We start from the raw sequence: 19,366 nt of genomic DNA, 5'->3' as shown, positions 1-19,366 counted from the left end.
GGCATATCTTAGAATTATTTTTATCTAGTGGTCTGGTTATATCTAATGAAAGGTTGCTGATATGACTTTTCTGATCCTTTCACTTTTAGTTTCAGGCCTTCTCTTTACTTCCAGAAGAGGATTGATTTTTTTTTAACTTGGGGATGACTAATGCATGTGAGCTACCCCAAAATGAAAGCATATTGAAGACAAAGCATTTTAGTTCTATCCTGAGGTAAACAACGTGAGGTGAAGTGCAGTGGCTGAGTGCTCTACCGTAAACATTAAGGCTTTGAGTTTGAATCTGGCTGAGTCTCACGTTGAAATCCTGGCTTATGTACACCCTGCTGCAAAATGGGTATTCTGACTCACATCGTTAGGGAAGCCAAAAGTGTTCAGATTCCATTAGGCCACATTACTCCCTAGTGTAGTTCTACGGTGGAAACCTTAAACCATAGCATCCTGTGGAGCCATCTATGGCTCAGGGCAGACTTTGATGCTGAAACTAGTGGAGATCAATCTCAGAGATAAAATGCTGGCATTGTTTAGTTAGGCTTGCAGTAAAACTTAAGTGTCTTGTCTTCAGTGAGTTTCCACCTCAGGGCAGCACCTATGAATTTTACCCTGGGTAAAAACAAACTTTTTTTTTTAAACTGAAGACAGGGCCTTAGTAGAGTGCTCTTATTATTTTCCTCTTTGGCTGTGTCTACACTACAAAAATAACTTTAAAGTTCCTTACTTCAATGTACAATTTTGAAGTAAGCAACTTTGAAGTTGAGCATCTACACACACCCTTCTTTGAAGTTAAACTTTGAAGTAAGGCACTATTCCATTCCTGGGAATGGAGTAAGGATTCCAAAGTAAGGGATAATGTGTGTAGACTCTCTGCTGGTGGTGGACACTACACAGAGTCCTCCATAAGGTAGTTGGTGGTTCTGCATGTCTACGAGAGGACCAGCCACAGAAGCCTGGGAAGGCAGTACCAAATAGATTTGGAGACAGGTACAGCTATGTATGGGGGAAAGATAAGGAGAGACAGTAGATTCTGCAACTTCCACACATTCAATAACTCTATCGTTGTGTGGGCATTAGAACCATTTGAGCATGTCTGGGAACAACAACTGAGGGGAGGATGGCTTGCACACAAATGGAGTTGGAATTCAAGCCCCAACCCCCTTGCTGAGGTCCCCACACAAAGCTAAGTAAATTAGGAGATTTTGTGCTAAAGTGTTGTATTTCACCCCTCTACAAATTTGAATGATCATTACAATTCTGCGTACCCTGGTAGAATTAAGCATGTTCCCGTTCACTGACTTGTTGTTCCATTCAGCATGGTCTGTCACAACAATGTCAACATTATCAGCTGAAAAAATATAATTGACTTCCTGATGTTTTTCAAAAATAACATCACTCAACTAAGATCATCTGTTATGACAAACAATTCTTGCATCTTCTTGGCTACCAGTGATTTTAAGCACCGTGATAGCTCTTCATTTGAACATTTCATTCCATCCTAATAACTTCAAGCCCAATTCCCTGTTATTATTAAACCCTACATCTTGTATATTTATTATGGATCCAGTTCTAACAAATACTTTGTCTCTGTCAATGATATCAGTGCATTAGTAGTTGTTTTTATTTTAAACTGCTTTCAGACCACTGACACAGTTTTGCCTGCAGTGAAAACGGTGATTATAGTTCTATGGCTAAACAAGCATATTTTGTACCCAAAAGTTTATGGAAAGTGTCTTAGATCTACTTTCCCAATACAGCTAATGCTGTCAAATGACTCACAAGAGTATTTAACAAAGGGTGCACCTACACTAGCAAGTGTATTCAAAAGCGAGGTTGAAAGATGGCCTTTCAAAATAACTCATGGAGGGTCTACATACACTCAGAGATTGTTTCAAAGTAACTTTGAAAGAACGGGGAGTTCTGTTGAAGTTGGTCCTCCGTCCCCACGGTGGGAAGAGTCCCCCTTTCGAAAGAGAGCAAGTGTAGATGCTCCATAGCCCACTATTTCGAAAAAGGGATTCCTCTATGGTGGAGATCAGCTGGCAGGTGGTGGTGCCACTCACAGCACAAGTGGAGCTCTATGGCTCCAGTGTCCGGATGCATTTAAAGATGCAGGCTCCCGCAAAACCTCAGGCAGGAAGCTTAGAGTGTGCAGGTAGCAGGGAGCCCACATTGCTGCAGAGCCTGCTCCCAGCTGCGAGGCCCCAGCCAGCCCGCCCTGCTCTCTGGCACCATGGCCAGCACCCTGGACCCCCGACCACACCAGAGGCCTCCAAGGACACTAGGGAGTCCTCCCAGAAAGGGAGACAGGTCCCGAAGCACTGGACCCCCTCATGGACTGAGGCTGAGCTGCAGGACCTTCTCACCATCTGGGCAGATGTGGAGGTCCTGCACCAGATGGGCGTCCAGCGCCATAATGCCATGGTATTTGAGCACCTGCCCCAGGGCCTCACTGGCTGGGGTCACCCCACCTGGACCTTGGACCAGGTGAGGTCCAAGGTCAAGGAGCTCTGGCAGGGGTACTGCAGGACCCGGGACGTGGCTGGGTGGTTGGAAGCAGTCCCCACCAGCTGCCCCTGCTTCAAGGAACTGGACCGCCTCCTAGGGCCCAAGGAGGCAAGACTTCTGGCCATGGTTCTTGATACAGTGAACCCTGAAACCAAGCTGGAGCCCAAGACAGCGCCTGAGGCTGAGGACTGCCTGGGACCGGTGGCCAGCACCAGGCACCCACAGAGGCTCCAGCCCATCAGTGATGATGAAGGCTCAAGTGAAGCGGGGACCTCATCATTGACGTCCCATCTGGCCCATCCAGCCGGGCCCCCTCCAACCATGCCTCACCCAAGTTCCTGGAGGGACTCAGAGGTATGTGCCATGCATGCTGGTCACCGTAGGGCTCAGGGAGGGGGTGCTTGGTCATACCCAGGGTGACCGCAGTCCACCCACACAGCTGTCAGATCCAGGGCACATGCAGGCTGGATGGCCCTATCATCAAAGGGCCAATGTGTGGTACTCAGCATCACGTGGCCAGCACAGCACCACGGGCCACCTGGCCACAGAGGGACTGGGGGTGGCGCAGAGGGGACCTTATGCTCATGGCACCCAGATGGAGAACCCAGGATGCGGTCCCCGCAGGGCCCTTGGGACAGGGTGGGGAAGGGAGGGGTGGGGAGGGGGGTTCACAGGTGCCATTGCTTGGGGCTAATGCCTGGTTCCTCTCCCTGCTTCTGTCTCCATGTCTCCAGCAGCTGGGAGCTGGATCAGCCCTGTCACAGTCCTGGGGAGCCCGACCACCAAGGGCGAGGGAGAGCAGCCCGGACCCCAACTGGGGACAGCACAGGGACAGCGTCGGTTCATGTGCTGGTGCCACCAGGGCAGGGAGGAAGAGGCAGGGGATACAGCGCATACGGCAGCCCTGCAGGACCTGATGGTTGTGCTGAGAGGTTCACCATGGAGCGGCAGGCTTGGAACTGGGTGGCAGCCAGCCTGGACATCCTGACACAGGCCATGGTTGCCAGCTGACCCCAGCCACTGCCCCATCACGAGCCACCCCTGCATCTGCCCCAAAAAGCACAGGACTTCTCATTGTAAAAGCAGAGCTGTGACTCCTGACAGTTAATCAAGAACACATCACTTAAATTACTACCATATTGTCAATCTTGACAAGCAAGTGTAAAGATGTTACTGAGCACCATTTTCCTCTGGTTAAATACAATAAAGATACTCCTGTACTCCTGCCATCCACTTGCAACTACCACTGTATCTGAAATATTTTTAATTAATGAAACAAAGTGTAACAGTGTCATTGTTAAATTCACCCTGAATTGTCTCCTGAACATCCTGTTCCATTCATCACAAAATCTTGCTTCCACCATCCAAATGACATTGCTCAGTGGTTCGGTTTATCTTTGCATCCAGGAACCCCATCCATGCTTCCATTTCATTCATACTGCCTTTTTAAATGGCCCACTTTTAGGGTTGCCAGGCAGAATGATGATCAAGCATCAACTTACATAAAGCTCTAACAAAGGATAAATCATGCATAAAGCCAATGAACCCTACTCATTGGCAGGCAGGATTGGACCTGCTAAAGCCATGAGCTTCTACTGCATGAACTAAAAGCCAGCTGGCTCTTAGCTAAGGTTGTAGAACAGACTTCACTGTCCCTTGTCAGTTGTCTCAGGGCCTCTGGGTTTCACAGGTTTTGCTGTAAACCCGAAGAATGGAGCAGCTCAATATGCCTCTTGGTTCTCCCCCTTACCTCAGTGGGGGATGTACTATCTGCCAGGCCTGTAGTTGCTGAAGTGTGTTTTTCCTGATGTTAGCTCCAGATATTCTGGTGGCTCAACCCAGTCAAGGGACTTAGTTTTTGCATGTTTGAACAATAATGGTCTTTCTATGGGGCATCTACATTTAATTAATTTAGGGACAAACCCTGCAGTTCTAATTTAAAACATATACTGGCCATGGTTTAGGTAAAAGACAATATCATGCAAGCTTAGTTATTTATCTGATCTTTCTCTTAAATAAGAAAAGTAAGTCTTCTAGAGAGGAGATATTATATAAATTGTACTGTTTAGTAATAGCAATGTTCATTATGAGAGGCTTAATTATGGCCATCATTTACCAAAAAAATCAAAGTCTTGTCACTGAAAGCATAATAATGAATAGCTCTTGTTTAAAAATTAATGAACCATTTTTACTGAAGGTATGAAGCCTACTTGTCTGCAGGGTGTGATCATTTTTATTCTCTTGTTTAAAAGAATTCATATTCATGCAAATTAGAATCCAAATAATTGAAGAATGAAGGCCTTTTTATATTATAATTTATGTATCTGTGTGTTTACTTACATAGAAAATAACACAAAAATCAAAAGGCAGACCCTGATATAGATGTAATTTGCAGTTGTACAGGAATTATTTTGAATTTAGGGCAAATTGTGCTCTTATTTACACTAGTGTAAATCACTGAATTTTATCTTTATGCCACATTTAAAACAGTGTGCATGAGAGCCAAATTCTGCCACTCCCACTCATGAGTGTGTGTAGCCCCATTGAAACTAAGAACTCACTCAGTCTATGTCCAAATTGCAAGACTTACAGTAGCATCACTAAAATGTCATAAGTATGCTGGCAAAACCTCATAGTCTACTCCCAAGGAAGAGGTTTTCCATCACTGCAGGAACACCATTTCCCAAAGAAAGAATAGTTAGGTTAACAGAAGTTTTCTTCCATTGACCTAGCTGTCTCTACATCGGGTTCTAAATTGGCATAGCTAGGGTGCTGATTAGGGATAGGAATTTTTCATAGCCCTGAGCTCTGTAGCTATATTGGCAAGTTTTAAGTAAGACATACTGTAATACTGCTCAAAGGATGAAATTCACCCCAGCGGGCTAACACAAAGACCAGGAATAGGGCTTAAATTGGATACACAGGGTGCATAGGACTGATCGTACCTGTTTCCTGCACTATGGTTAATTTCACTTCCCAAGTGAGTAGAGGATGACAGTCTCTTGACTTGGTTTTGGAAAGGGTGTGTTTGTGTCTCTTTTTTGTGGTAGAAGGATCTGGCTATAGGTATATTAACACTCTTCTCACTTCTTTAACAAAGCAATTCAGAAAAACACTTGATAGTCCTGTTATTCACCTTGTAAATCAAACATGAAGTATCTTGTTTTCGGGCACACACTGTGATGAGTCATTTTTGTATCAGGCTCCACCAATCCATAAAGCAGGAGCTGGCCTGGTAACTCTCAGGGCAGTTGTGCAAGCCTCACAGGAGAAACAACAGATCAGTCCTTCATGGCTTGGAACTTTTCTCTGCCTGATAGTGGTAACAGTCTCCACAGGCCTTATGCTCATGCTCCAGTGTGTCCCTAGTCCCTAGTTACATTCAGTGTAACCACATCTGAATGCCCTTTTCAGCCTGCAAGCAGTAGGCCTGACCTTCCTTGTCATGGTTTCTACCAATGTAATATGAGACTGAGCCTGGTCAGTCCTGTTGGGTGGATTGGTAGCAGTCAGGCCTGGTGTTTGGAGCTAGAATCTAGAGTCCAGAGGATGGCTGTAGCAGGCAAAGGCCTGTGAAGCCTACCATGCACTTCTGTGCCAGACATGGACCTGCTTCAGGGCTTGCCGCATATATTAGATGTGTTCATCATAAAACCCTTAAAGGTCTGGCCTGTATGGCTCAGGTGAGTTTAAATTAGATTTGTTTCACACAGCATCACCTACTGGCTGAACAGTGTAATACAATTTAGCATTTCTTGCAAAGCCTGTCGTAGCCATGATCAGGCAGAGAAGAATCACTAGCCATGAAGTGGCATTGAGCAGACTGAACTGCTGTTTCTTCTGTGGGGTTATACACCTGTCCATAAAATCAGCTCCTGGTTTGTGGAATGGCAGGAGACTAGCACAATGATGACTAGGATTGCCAGTTTGGGTTGGATGTATTCCTGGAGATTTAATTACATGACATAATCTTTAATTCAAGATTAATCTTTCATTCTGGGAGACTCCAGGCCATTCCTGGAGGGCTGACCATCCTGGTTTTATCGGGCTTTAATTAAGGGATGACTCATCACTTTACAGACATCGTGTGACTCAGTTAACCCCAGAATAGCATCTCACAGGTTAGAAAAATGTGAATTCTTCATTGTAGCAGGCATTTTGTTAGTAGCCAAACCATGAAGCAAAATGGAGTGAGACACTTTTTGAGCTGCTTTAAATTAGCTGTCACTGTTTGCTTTCTGTAGTTGAGAAAACAAAGGATGTAGGTTAAATGTGCTTTTCAGATTGTTGCCTCTTATACCAAGGGAATGGTCTGTTTGTAGCTCATATTGACTGCAAGAGTTGGCCTTGTCATTTTAGAATACACTCTAACCAGACTAAGAAATCCCTCACCCACTAGAATAAATTAGCAAATAACAACTGCTGGCAAAGAAAAGGTTTTTAAAAGCTAAAGTGCTAGGATAATTAAATACATATTTCAGCAGCATTTAGCTGGCATTGATTGGCTGAGGCCGCTCACTGTGTAGAGTTGAATAGTTAACTCAAGTGTTGGGCATCTCCTAAAGGAGATGACCTCAGGGTCATATAATTGTAACAGTAATTTATTTAGTTAAAGAAATGAATATGTTCTCAATTAGCTTGGCAGACATTATAATAACATAGATGGGATTTATATTTGCTTATGTTACTCTGCCGTAAGGATAAAATTATTGGATTTGTTTGCCTATAGTTAGATACCTGTTTTTCACAATAACAATCTGAAGGTTTGTTCATTCTGATTAATAGGTGTCCAGTCCTAAAGCTACAGCTATTGGCTTAATCACTCTAGGGATCTGACGCACATACTCACATCAGTACAACTGGCAGAAGACAGTGTTACCAGTCTAGCAACAGTCAGGGGCAGATTGAGAACAGGTGGGGCCCTGAGAAAACTCAGTCACAAGGGTCCCCCCCAAAATATGAAAATATTAAACATCATTGTTTATACTTTAAAATGTATTCATGCTTATTATTAGTCATGGTGCATAATAAAATTACACTTAAATTAATTTTAAAATAAGAATGACATGACACATTTCTTTTGTGTCATTAAAGTGAACTAGTTAAACAAAATAACAATATGGTACTTTGGGGGCCCCTCATCCCTAGGGGCTCCGGGGCAACTGCCTCTTTTGCCTTTATGTTAATCTGTCACTAGCAACAGTTCATGCTGATTTTTTTCAGCTATATATTTCAATTTTTTTTATATTTACCTCATAAAGTGGTGCCTGATCTGAGATTATTCTACCATTGAAGCTCTTGGAGGTTTATCACATGTATGTTATACTACTGATATGTCACACTCCCCCCCCGCCCCCGCTCTAATCTGCTGTCACTAAAAGCAGGAAAACACTTATTCATTTTAATGTGCTCTACTGCTGCACGACTGCTATCTCCTGCTCTAAACTTCTTAATATATTTCTTTTAATTTTAGAATGTTGACACATTTCCACCATTTGCTGGTCAAGCTGCATGTCAGAAATGTGTAATAGCTCTAATCCACCAGCTCCACATCACAGGGTGTGATTTATGAAAATGTGCATTCTAGTGGTGTCTATTATCAACACTTTCATGATTGTGAAGGCATAGCCTCATGTAAGGATGGGGAAAAAAGGCCCTCAGCCATAAGCAAAGTTAAATGTCTATTAGACATTGAAGAGCTAGTCGGTAGGGGATTCACAGGACAGTAGGTGCCTGGCTAGAGATGGAAGAAGGATGGCTTTCTAAAATCAGCCAGTAGAGGTCTCTGTTATATTCACTACTGCTAGGGGTGCATTGTACACCCCTTTCTGTGTGGTCCCAGCTTTTCCCTCTGCTAGTCATCTGTCACATAGTGAGAATATATATTTCAAATAAACTACATTTATTGTTTATATGCTGATCACTTTCATCACATGCTGCCGTTTTATAAAAACTACAGGCAGGAAAGGACACCCTGGGTATTTATAAACAGACCAAACAAGGATTTCTGATTTTGTTGGTCTGATTTTCAACAGTTTTAAAAAAGTCTAAAGGAATTATTTAGTGAAAGAAAAGACACCTCAGTATGGCCCCTATTCAGCAATGCATCTCTAGTCCACAAAGTATTTAATCATAAGCTTAAATGCCACTGATTTTCATTAGACTTCAGCACATGCTTAATTTTAAGCATGTGCTTAGTTGAACAGGGATGGACTTCAAGTTGTTCTTAAAAGCCTTGCTAAATAAGGGCTTTAGTCTTCTGTAGCCACCCAGATCCTGAAATAAGCTCTGTGAAAGTGGACTCCTTTACCCATGCAGATCCTTACTGAAGACATTCAGTCATATCTAATGGAAACCTGCAATCAGTTATGCATTTGAATAGCTCCAAGAATTCAGACCAAGTGTGTGAAGACAGTGGAACTGCACAGTGAGGTTCCATGAGGCATTGTGCTTTGCATGGTCAGAACTCATTCATTTGTGTCCACAGGAAAAAATATTTTCTTTGAAATATGCAGGGGGAGGGAAATGAGTTCCTTATAATATTGAATCACTGATCTTCAAAGTGTTCAGTAAACATTTGATTTCAATAATATTTGGTACTTAGCCAGAGTAGTAGAATGAGCACTTTCATCAATTCTGCCTCTACCCACAGGTCACCTGGTACCTCATGCCTTTTTGTAAAATCTTTTATAATGAAAAGACATTCTCAAATCAGACCTCTTTTTTCTTATTAATATAGGAAGCTCTGTGTGACTCCGAGGCTGGGCAGAAGGGACATTCAAATCAAAAGTCAGTTTAGGCTGTTGTAGTCTTAGGACAGAAAACCAAATCAGAGGCTTGTTTTTGAAGGCTTTGAATGCCCAAAACTCCCAAGGAAACTAATGGAATCTGGCTGCAGAGCATCTCTGAAAATCAGACTACTTATTTAAGTGCTTAATTCTGAATATAGCAGCATATCTTTAGACACCGAAGTTTCAAAAATTGCAAAACACACACATAAAAATGGTCCTGCTCTGAATCTGTTATAATCACCAACAAAAAAAATCTCAAAGGAATGTAGCTTCTTTGTAAGTTGAGCTTCACCCTAAAGAATATCTGGCTATATCTGTTCAATGGATTGACTGGATGTTCAGCTTTTATTCATCACAGGGGCTCTTATCGTGCCACTGAAGTTTTTGGTGCCCATGTATTTGCCAGTTGTGTATCTGCATTACTTGGTAACCACACTTCCATCAGAATAATGCTGTATATTTGTGCCAAGAAAACCACCAAAGTAGTCTGGTACATTGCTTCAACATAACAAGGTGAGCTAGTGATGAAAGGACTAATTCAGAGAAAAGTTCATTCTAAAAATTCCCCATCCCTTTTATTGACACTGGGTCAAGACCGCTCACAGAGATGCAACACTGTCAGTTGAGACATGTTTCAGTATCTCAAGTTATACTCTAGGCTCCATGCAGGCTCTTCTGTTGATGTTGTGTCAAGTGTCTTGAACCTAATACAGTGAACATAGAATCATTACAGTGTAAAATTAGTGTGCACATTCCCACTGAAATCAGTTGACTTATGCATAACATTCACACCATGCATAATTAATATGGTATGTAGCATGGAAAGTTTTAATTCATGGGATGCTGATACATTTTTCTCTTGTATCTTCTTAAAACAGAGCCACTTTTGAGAGAATTTGTGTGTAGGTTGTAAACCCTATTTTAAATCAAGAGTTGAATTAGTCTATAGATGTGGTCAAAAACACTACTGCTCACAGCTGTGATACAGCAAAGTTTGTTTTATGTAATGGGTTTTGCCCGCTGAGACCAACATCAATTTAAATATCTGGGTGATGAACTGAAGGGGACATAGGAACTATATGCAGAACAAGGGACAACACAGAATTTTTTAACTTAACTGGAGTTGCCTTGCATTGTCCAAGTCTGAATTTTGCCCTATGGCTGGAACAGCTGGAAATCTTTCTCTTTGGGTCAAGTTTTGTAACTCTGAACAACCTGCATGGATTTTGGAGATACTAGTGAGGAGGGAGGAAAGAATTCTCTGCAGCAGTCTGCGGTACAGCGGCTGGAGCACTCTGTATGGCCCTATGCTCCTCAGTGTGAACGTAGGGAAAGAACCATGAGATTTGAGGTGAGTCCTGTACCTCCACTGTTTCCTGAAAAGTTCTTGCTGTGCCCGGCTGCAGAAGGACCCTCTCTGGAGGTGGACTTTATGCACCACAAAAGGTGCACTTGTCCCTTCAGCACAGCCCTCAGGCTTAAATCATGCACCTGGAAGGGCCCTCAGGAGGCCATCTAGTCCAGTCTTCTGCACTCGTGGCAGGACAAAGTATTATCCAGACCATCCCTGACTGGCTGTTAAAAATCTCCAGTGATGGAGATTCCACAGTCTCCCTTGGCAATTTATTCCTATTCTTAATTATCCTAATAGTTAGGAAGCTTTTCCTTAATGTCCAACCTAAACCACCGTTGGTGCAATTTAAATCAATTGCTTCTTGTTCTATCCTCAGAGATTATGAAGAACAATTTCTCTCCCTCCTCCTTTTTTAACTTGTTCTTTCCCTTTGAGCCTATCTTATTTTCACTGACATTCATTATGTTTCAAGTCCAATTGCTACTAACCTTGATTTCCCCTCATGCTTCTGGATTTCCTTTATAGCAGCATTGCTAGGTCACAATATTACATTTCTGAAATCTTGGGCACGTACCACAAAGTACAATATTTTCGAATTTTTGATGTGATAAAAATTCTGCAATCAGAATTCTATGATTAAAAGAAAAATAAATTAAAAGGGCCAAGGTGGAGAAAATAATAAAGGAATGAGACAAAAATACATTCCATTTGAATGTATTTTTGAAGGGAACACCTCTAGTCTTAGATTCCCCTGAATTCATGTAACCCTTCATTAGCATTATTGGAAGATAGCCACATGTCTCCCAAGACAAACAGACACCTTCCTTTTTAGATTCATGACCAACTGTCATAAGAAGACACCTTCATGCTCTATGCTTTGAGATAGATAGTTCCTAGTTTTTCCCCAAGACAGATCAGCTACTGTATCTTGGTAGAAATGAATACTCTCCACCTTTTATCATAAAACACGCCTGAGATGTGGGAATTCAATGCAGCAGCTTTGCTGAAATGAAAGCGTCACGGGTTATATCAGTACATTTTTTAATAAAATTCTCTTACCTTGATCAATCTATGTCCTTCAGTTTAGAGCTGAGATTAATTCTCTAAGACACATTGTGATGCTGTGTTAATACTTCAAATTATCTTATAAATGCTTGCTTTCATACTTGGCATAACTATTGTACCACTATAGAAACTGCTTCTATTGACCTTTATATGAAAAAATATGTTGGATTATCATGATTGACACATTTAAAATGACTCATTCTTGACAAACACACATAACAACTTTTTAACATTCCCTTTTCTTTACAACTGCCTCCAGTTTCATTATATGAAATATGGCTGTATTATACACCACCTCTCATTGCCTAACATGCTTTTGTCTTTTTTTTTTCTTTTTAGAGTTCAAGATTTACATTTGGAGCTAAATGTTTCAGTGATTGCTCTGTTGGATTTCATTATACCAGTGTAGTTAATCAAAGCAAGTCTGGCCTTGCAACCATGATTCATTGTATGGTTTTTGAACTTAGTCATTTGCACTGAATGAATATACACATTATCACCAGAGTACCAGATTTGCTTTAACAGCCTGCATGATATGGTACTGTAATGCTCTAGTAAACTGTTGATGCCATAGGAGTGAGCTAAGATTTGGGAGTTTTTTAGGTATTCTTTGAGATCCGCCCTTTTAGCATTTGCATCAAGAAGAGAAGGACTCAGAGCAGGAAGCAGAGCAGAAGCAGTGTGCTCTTGTAGTTCTACAGATTACTAATTCACTGTAAATGAGAGTATTTCAGTTTTATATGTTTTGTGCAAGCTGAGTGGCCTGTACAGTAGTCATTAACAAGAAATCCCAAAATAAGCATTTTCATCCAACCGCACACTGGAGAGTGGATTTCAATTATGGGCAAAGAAAATCACTATTTTCAGTGCACTTGAGGAAAGGTTTGGTGGCTAATATTTTTTCTGGGCAACCTAATTGAGCATGCCATATCATTATTAATGAAGTCGTAAACTCCATTAGCTTCTAGGGACTTGTGTAAACTAGGATTTAAAGTGTTAGCTAACAAGTACTGACTAACCTGTTTTGAAAGTCATGTGTAGACAAGTCACACTGTCTTTAGCACATGCTAAACTGGTCAAGTTAAAGCTTGGACTCCCCAGCAAGTTTTAATTTAAGTGGTTTAGCAGATCTTAAGGGATGTGGGACAGATTTATAAAGATCTACAAAGATTTATAAAGTGCCTAGAGATGCAGAAATGTGCCTAGTGGGATTTGGATAAGCATATTAAGCAAGTAGGTACCTAACATCCATTGAAGTAAAATGATAACCTTTGTAAATATCTCTGTAAACACTGTACACTTTGTCAGCAGTGAGCTTTTAACATAAATTAGCATCACATCTTAAATCCTAGTTTAGACAAAGACAGAAACAGGTTGCATGCCTGGCATAGTGTGTGGGAAAATTGCCACAGTAAAATCTGCTGTTTATTGGCTTAGTGAAGAAGCTGATACCTAAAGTAGGGCTGCCTTTCTAATCTATGCTGTTGATTTGCTGTCTCTGCATACTCTCAGGTGGTGCTAGTCTTTCATCTAAGCATGCTCAGAAGAGACAATCCATTTCAAGCACTGGGAAAAATAGAGCTAGATGTTAACTGTTGTTCCATGACAACAGAATATTTCATGAGAAGTCATTCCATAGGAAGAGAAAGGAGCCCAGAACACAATTTAATCTGGGAGCATAATGTAGTAAAATCTCATTCCATGGACAAGTTAGGGACAGAAAGGTAAGAGAGGTATCATTTGTGAAAATCTACATCATCATAATTTAAATGGTGTCGCCCTCTGCAGCATGCCAAGGCAAACACATTACTTGCTTCCTCCAGTTCGAGGTCCTGTGTTTGATGGAAATTGTGATGCCATAGTGTCATCAGAAATGGGTTGGGTTGCATATTAAGTGAAATCCTTGTCCCTCATGAATATAATGGTACCAACATTTGATAACTATCTGCTAAAACCATTACATAGATAATGTTTTTTTTAATTTTTTCCATTTATACTTTAACACAGGGATATATTGCTTTCAGAAAAAAAAAGACATAGTTCTCTGGTAATCCTAGCGAAGTTGGCCTTGACCTATAGGACAGAAAACATTTATTCACTGAAGTCCTCATCAGTATCATCTTTATCTAGGGCAACATTCTAGCCACATTGTCACATTGAAACTTGTCTGTAGTGCACTTTCACAAAGCAGTATGGTGATCATATTCTCTTTGCACATGAACATTTCATTATCTGAAAGATTGATTTGGGAGCACATGATATTTCATTTGTACCTTCCATCCTCTGAAACCCTTCCATGACTGATAGAGCATGGTAGGTTTAGATACACTCTGTCAGCTTGCAGCTACTGCACTGCTTGATTATTTTCCGTCTTGATAGCAGATATAAATGCACCACGTATAGGTGGGAATTCTTCTCCATTTGTCTGTTTCTTGGAAAATATCTACAAATGTTGTAATGTTGGTCAATTGGTAAATCTGGCATACAAACACCTCCACTACACTTATGACCTCATCATCTACTGTCAGCTGTTCCAAGAAAACTCAGAGGATGGAGAGACTCTTTTGAGCATGAGTCAAGTGGCTTCCAGTAAAATAATCTGGTTTTTCCCAGCTAACCACCCACGAGTGTTACATAAAAGGCTATGTCTGAATTGCAAGCTTCTGTCGGGAGCCCAGAGGTCTGACAGAAGTCTGACACTTCAGGAGCATTCTGCCAACATCCCGGTCATCCTCATTCCATGAAGAAGAAGGGACTCCTCCACAGACAGAGTTTTCCCAACATTTGGCCCCATGTGGATGGGCCAAACGTTGGGAAAGCTTCTCCCGACAGAACTGTCAGCAGGAGATACACAAACACATTGTGCAATTTGTGTATCTTTTGTTGACAATTCTTGGCAATCTATACATAGCCATATAGACGTGGTAGTGAGGTAGCTTTTAATCAAGTGCACATGATAAGAACACATATCTGAGGGCTATACAGGAAGTTTGTTCCCTGCAAATTCTGTTTCCCAGGCACAAAAACAGAATCTTCAAAAGTTTTGGATAGCGTCTCACAGAGAGCATTAGAACATCTGTTTCTTGTGCAGAAGTCTGCATTGTAGTAGCTCCCCTCTGCGTGCTATTCATAATTTCAGTGTCAGCTTCCGCCTAAGAAACTAAGTAGAAATTTCATTACACAGTTCAAGGCATCAGCTTTATTATGCCATGTGATGAAATCTTTTCAGCAATTCTTTGAATGCTGAAGTGTTTTCCCTGCTTAGTACATGGTTAACTTGTCCTTCATGCAACGATGAGACTTACACTGGAGGTGCTTGTGAAATCAGTGGGGTTTTTTTAGTATTGGACAGGTGCAGTATCATTAAGTCTCTACTTTCTGATAATATTTCAAATGATTGTTTTGAATATGTGTGAAATGTGAGGTAGATGGTCATTAGGCAAATATTTTTTTCTGCAGCCTTATAAAGAAGCATCAGCCGAATCTTGGCAGGCATTAGCAGTCTCTGGTTTCTGAGAGCTCAGACATACCATCTATAGTTGCTATGCTGAAAGACCTCTGCTGGCATAAGTCACCAGTCATGTTGGCAGTAAGTGCTGGCTCAGGAAGACCATACAAAATGTGCAGTAGTTTGCTTTTCACCTGCCATGTATGCTATCACATTGGAACATTGAATGTGTAACCAATGGAGAACTGGTACTTTCCCAGAGTCTCACATAGGTCATTTGTATTTGTCTTTTGTACTGGCCATCATCACCACTGTCCCATCCATTTCAGCTCCAGTGACACATTTTATGAACATCAGCTGAGCACCATAGTTTGCAGTAGTAAAAACAATATTTGTTTCTGTTGATTTTTTTCCTTTTTGATACAACAAATTACATAAGTTCTTGGGGTAGCACTCAAAGTGATAGGGAATGTTTTGAGTCAACACACCCACTTTACATCCCATGCAACATTCTTACTAATAATTAACTGCTTCACACAGTGTTTCATCTATCTTGTGTACTGATACTGTGTTTAATCGATGCCTTTAGGCTTCCACCATATTACGTGGGACTAGAAGAAAGCATGCTTTAACCATATCTGACACACATCCTAGCGTCTTCAACGTTTTCCTGCTGCTCAATGTATTTCTTCCCTAACGTTTCCAAATGTAGTTTGTGGATGTGCTTCTAATAGTATGTAAAGTTCCAACAAGCATTATGCTTAACCCTCAGTGGTGGTAGTCTCCAAAGATTCAGCTCCTAGGTACTATTCATCTCCGCACTGGTGTCTAAAATGATGAAGACCAAAGTAAAAGCAAGTTTTTTCTAATACATTATTTTGGTATTGTAGTTAATGTAATTTATGAATACGGACAGGCTCATAGTTTCTGACTGGATGCTGATGACTTAAACAGTTCCACTACTACTCTTTCAGGAAAGCTGATATAATGTACCTTTTTTTTTGTTTTTTGTTTTGGTTTGCCAATGGCAGCAAATAACCTTTCAGTACTTCTCCATTTATAGCAATCCATAATGTAAAAAACAATTGGATTTGTCAAAAGAGCCCTGGCTGGTGTAGACATAGGTGTAGATGCAGCCTATGATTTTGTTAGGGCTGGATAATTTTTAAAAAGTTGACATTTAAACATTTTCTCTAAAATATATCTGCATAATTGTGCATAAAAATTCTCACCAGCAATCACAGGCTACACCACAGTAATACAAAGCCTGGAACTTTTCCTTGCAGCAAGCCCTGCTGCCAACTTTGTCCACATATTTATTCTGGGGACACCATCACTGGACCTAACCATGTTAGTTACAAGCTCAAAGGCACACTCTCGTGCACTTCCAACAACATTATATATGCCATTATGTGCCAACTATGCCCTGCCATTACGTACATTGGACAGACTGTGCCAAAGAATAAATGGACACAGAGCAGACATTAAGAAACTCAATACACATAAGCCAATCAATGAATACTTCAATGGAGTGGGCCATTCTGTTAAAGACCTGAGAATTTGTGTCCTACAGCACAGGGAATTTAAAAACAGATTAGAGTGAGAAACTTGTGAGTTGGATATCATATTCAAATCGACACATTAACATGTGGTATGAACAGAGACAGCAATTATCTCACACATGACAAGGACTGCTTCCCTTCCTTTGATGCTCATAATTATCTCAGGCAGGAGACTTAACATCCCCCTTCCCCCATCTCCTTCCTTCAGTCCTATGTACTTGATTTCTTAGTTTATCTTTTTTTTTTTTTGGTCCTCCGTACTTATTTACAATACAGACTGGCATCTATGAGATTGATCTGATGAAGCATGTCTGTCCCACGAAAGCTCATCACCGAATAAATAATTTTGTTAGTTTTTAAAGTGCTACATCTCTGCTCTTTTGTTTTGTTGGAGTACAGACTAACACGTCTACCTCCTTGTTACTACAATTGTGATAGGTTTGTCACTTTTGGTAACATGGCATTCTTGGGAGAACGGGCTTGTGAAGGGTACTCAACCTGAATCATTTCCACTGACATCGCTTTATCAACACTTCCACCAAATGGAGGACCTGCAGCTGCAAGTTGAGGCGGCAGCAGCAAATCCCCTCTGCCCTGTCCCAGTGGGGGATACCATTGAAATTATGAGCCTGTAGACTTTCATAAATTACATGATGCTTTCCTTACAATTCTATTATTTATCTGCCCAAGGAATCCTACATGCTTCCACTCTAATTGAGAAGTGTCTCCAGAACGTACTTTAGGGAGCAATAAATAATGGTAGGTGAAATATCGGATTTCACAAATGGTGTATGTTTTTGCATGTTTTTGTATGGTGTATTTGTTTTTCACAAATGGTGTACGTTTTGGTGTATGTTTTTACTATTTTGGAGAATATAGGCCAAATTCTGAGCTACACTACAGGTGCTTTGCACCAGTCTGTCTTGCTGGAGCCAACCACTGAAGGATTTTTCTAAGTGAATCCTTCTCTTACCCCCAGCACACCCCCTTACAGAGAGCGTGGCCTGGGCATTCCTTTGCCTCGGTGATTCGCTCTTGCTGGAACTAACCTCAAGATCATTGATAACCAGCACAAAGGGGAGCAGCTCTGAGCCTTCTTTCATTTACGTGAGAGTATAAGACAGCAGCCAAAGTGCCCTAGGTTAAGGCGGAGAGAATAACAGTAGTTTAAATTCTCATTGCCACTCTGAACTGAGTCCAGAAAGGATTCAGCATAGGATTTGGCACTGTTGTAAGAGTTGCTCCTGTTTTGATGCTTGGTTTCAGTTTTTCAATTGGAACTGTAGAGAGATGGGGCCAAACTGCAACTTTCAAATATGGATCAGGATTTTGAAAAACCTTTCCCAAAGTTCAGAAATGTTCAGTGCTCAGATCCTGTAGAAACAGAGGCAATCACCAAGTCTGGATCTACATAGAAATTCACATTCTGGTATCCCCAGAGAACATGAGTGTTCAGACCCAAACTCTTACTGAGTCCCTGTTCAGTTTTCCTGCTGGTCCTGAGCTGCTATACTGGCCCATGTATAAAAGGGTGGGAAGTGAAGTAGGACAATCAAAGATTTACAAGCGTACTTACTGGAGAAGCATAGGATTGCATGACTAGAAAATTCTGTCCTGGCTCTTTTTTGATGTGGAACTGGTAGGAGTCTGGAGCCACTAGGTTCATGGCAAGCAGAGTTCCTCACAGAAACTGGAGTTACCCACAGAATTTCTGAGCAAGTCCAGCCCAAACCCTCTGCCTTTTTTGAAATCCACATATATCCTATGTTCTTCATGCTTTCTAGGCTTCTCCTTCACTCCCATTGTGAGTTACTGGCAGCACCGCTAGCTTCTTTCTTCTTGACTCTTCAGGAAACAGTTGCAAGTGCATGAGACAATCAAGGTGAGGAAGTTATTCATGTGCAGTGGCAATATATCCCTTTGTGAAGAACTTTCAGTTATTCAGAAAGACATATATGTTATGTACAACTGCTATTTCCTGACTTTGCCGTCTTCCTTCTGTTCCATTTGACCCTGGATTCTAATCATCTCGGCCAAATCTGAGGAAGTGGGTCTTACCCATGAAAGCTCATTAACTAATTTAAAAAAAAATTGTTCGTCTTTAACGTACTACAGGACTGCTTGTTATTTCTAAATACCTGAGGCCCTTCACAGTTTTACTTGCACTCAGTGGCTCAGAGAGAAACCCCAGCAAAATTTATGTGTAGTTTCTAGCCTTTGCTGAGGTTGAATAAACAATAGACAAGGACAAGGCAAAAATATTGAGCTATTAATGTTTATCTAAAATGTGTTTTATTCATTTTAGGAGTTAATTTCATTCTTTTGCAAAGGCCTCTCAAAAGGCGCTGAGACTTAAATGTATTATTAAAATATCTGGGTAAAACATTGATTACCCAGGTAATCCTTGCTCACAAGAGCACTGAGACCAATAAGCTTATTTATGTGAGTAAAAGTTTGCATTAACAGACCCCAGTTTAAAACTATGTAGTATAATAGAATACAGAAACATTGACATTTTAGATCAAAAATAGCATCCAAATATATTTTTTTATTCTTACAGCAAAAGTTCCGCTACAAAAAACTCGTCAAAGTGATTTTTCATAACTTACAAAGTAAGTCAATGTGTTTTATGATAGGCCGGGGA

This window comes from Carettochelys insculpta, chromosome 5 (genome assembly GCF_033958435.1).
Source record: "Carettochelys insculpta isolate YL-2023 chromosome 5, ASM3395843v1, whole genome shotgun sequence".
Taxonomy (NCBI): Eukaryota; Metazoa; Chordata; order Testudines; family Carettochelyidae; genus Carettochelys; species Carettochelys insculpta.
This window is presented reverse-complemented; position numbering follows the sequence as displayed.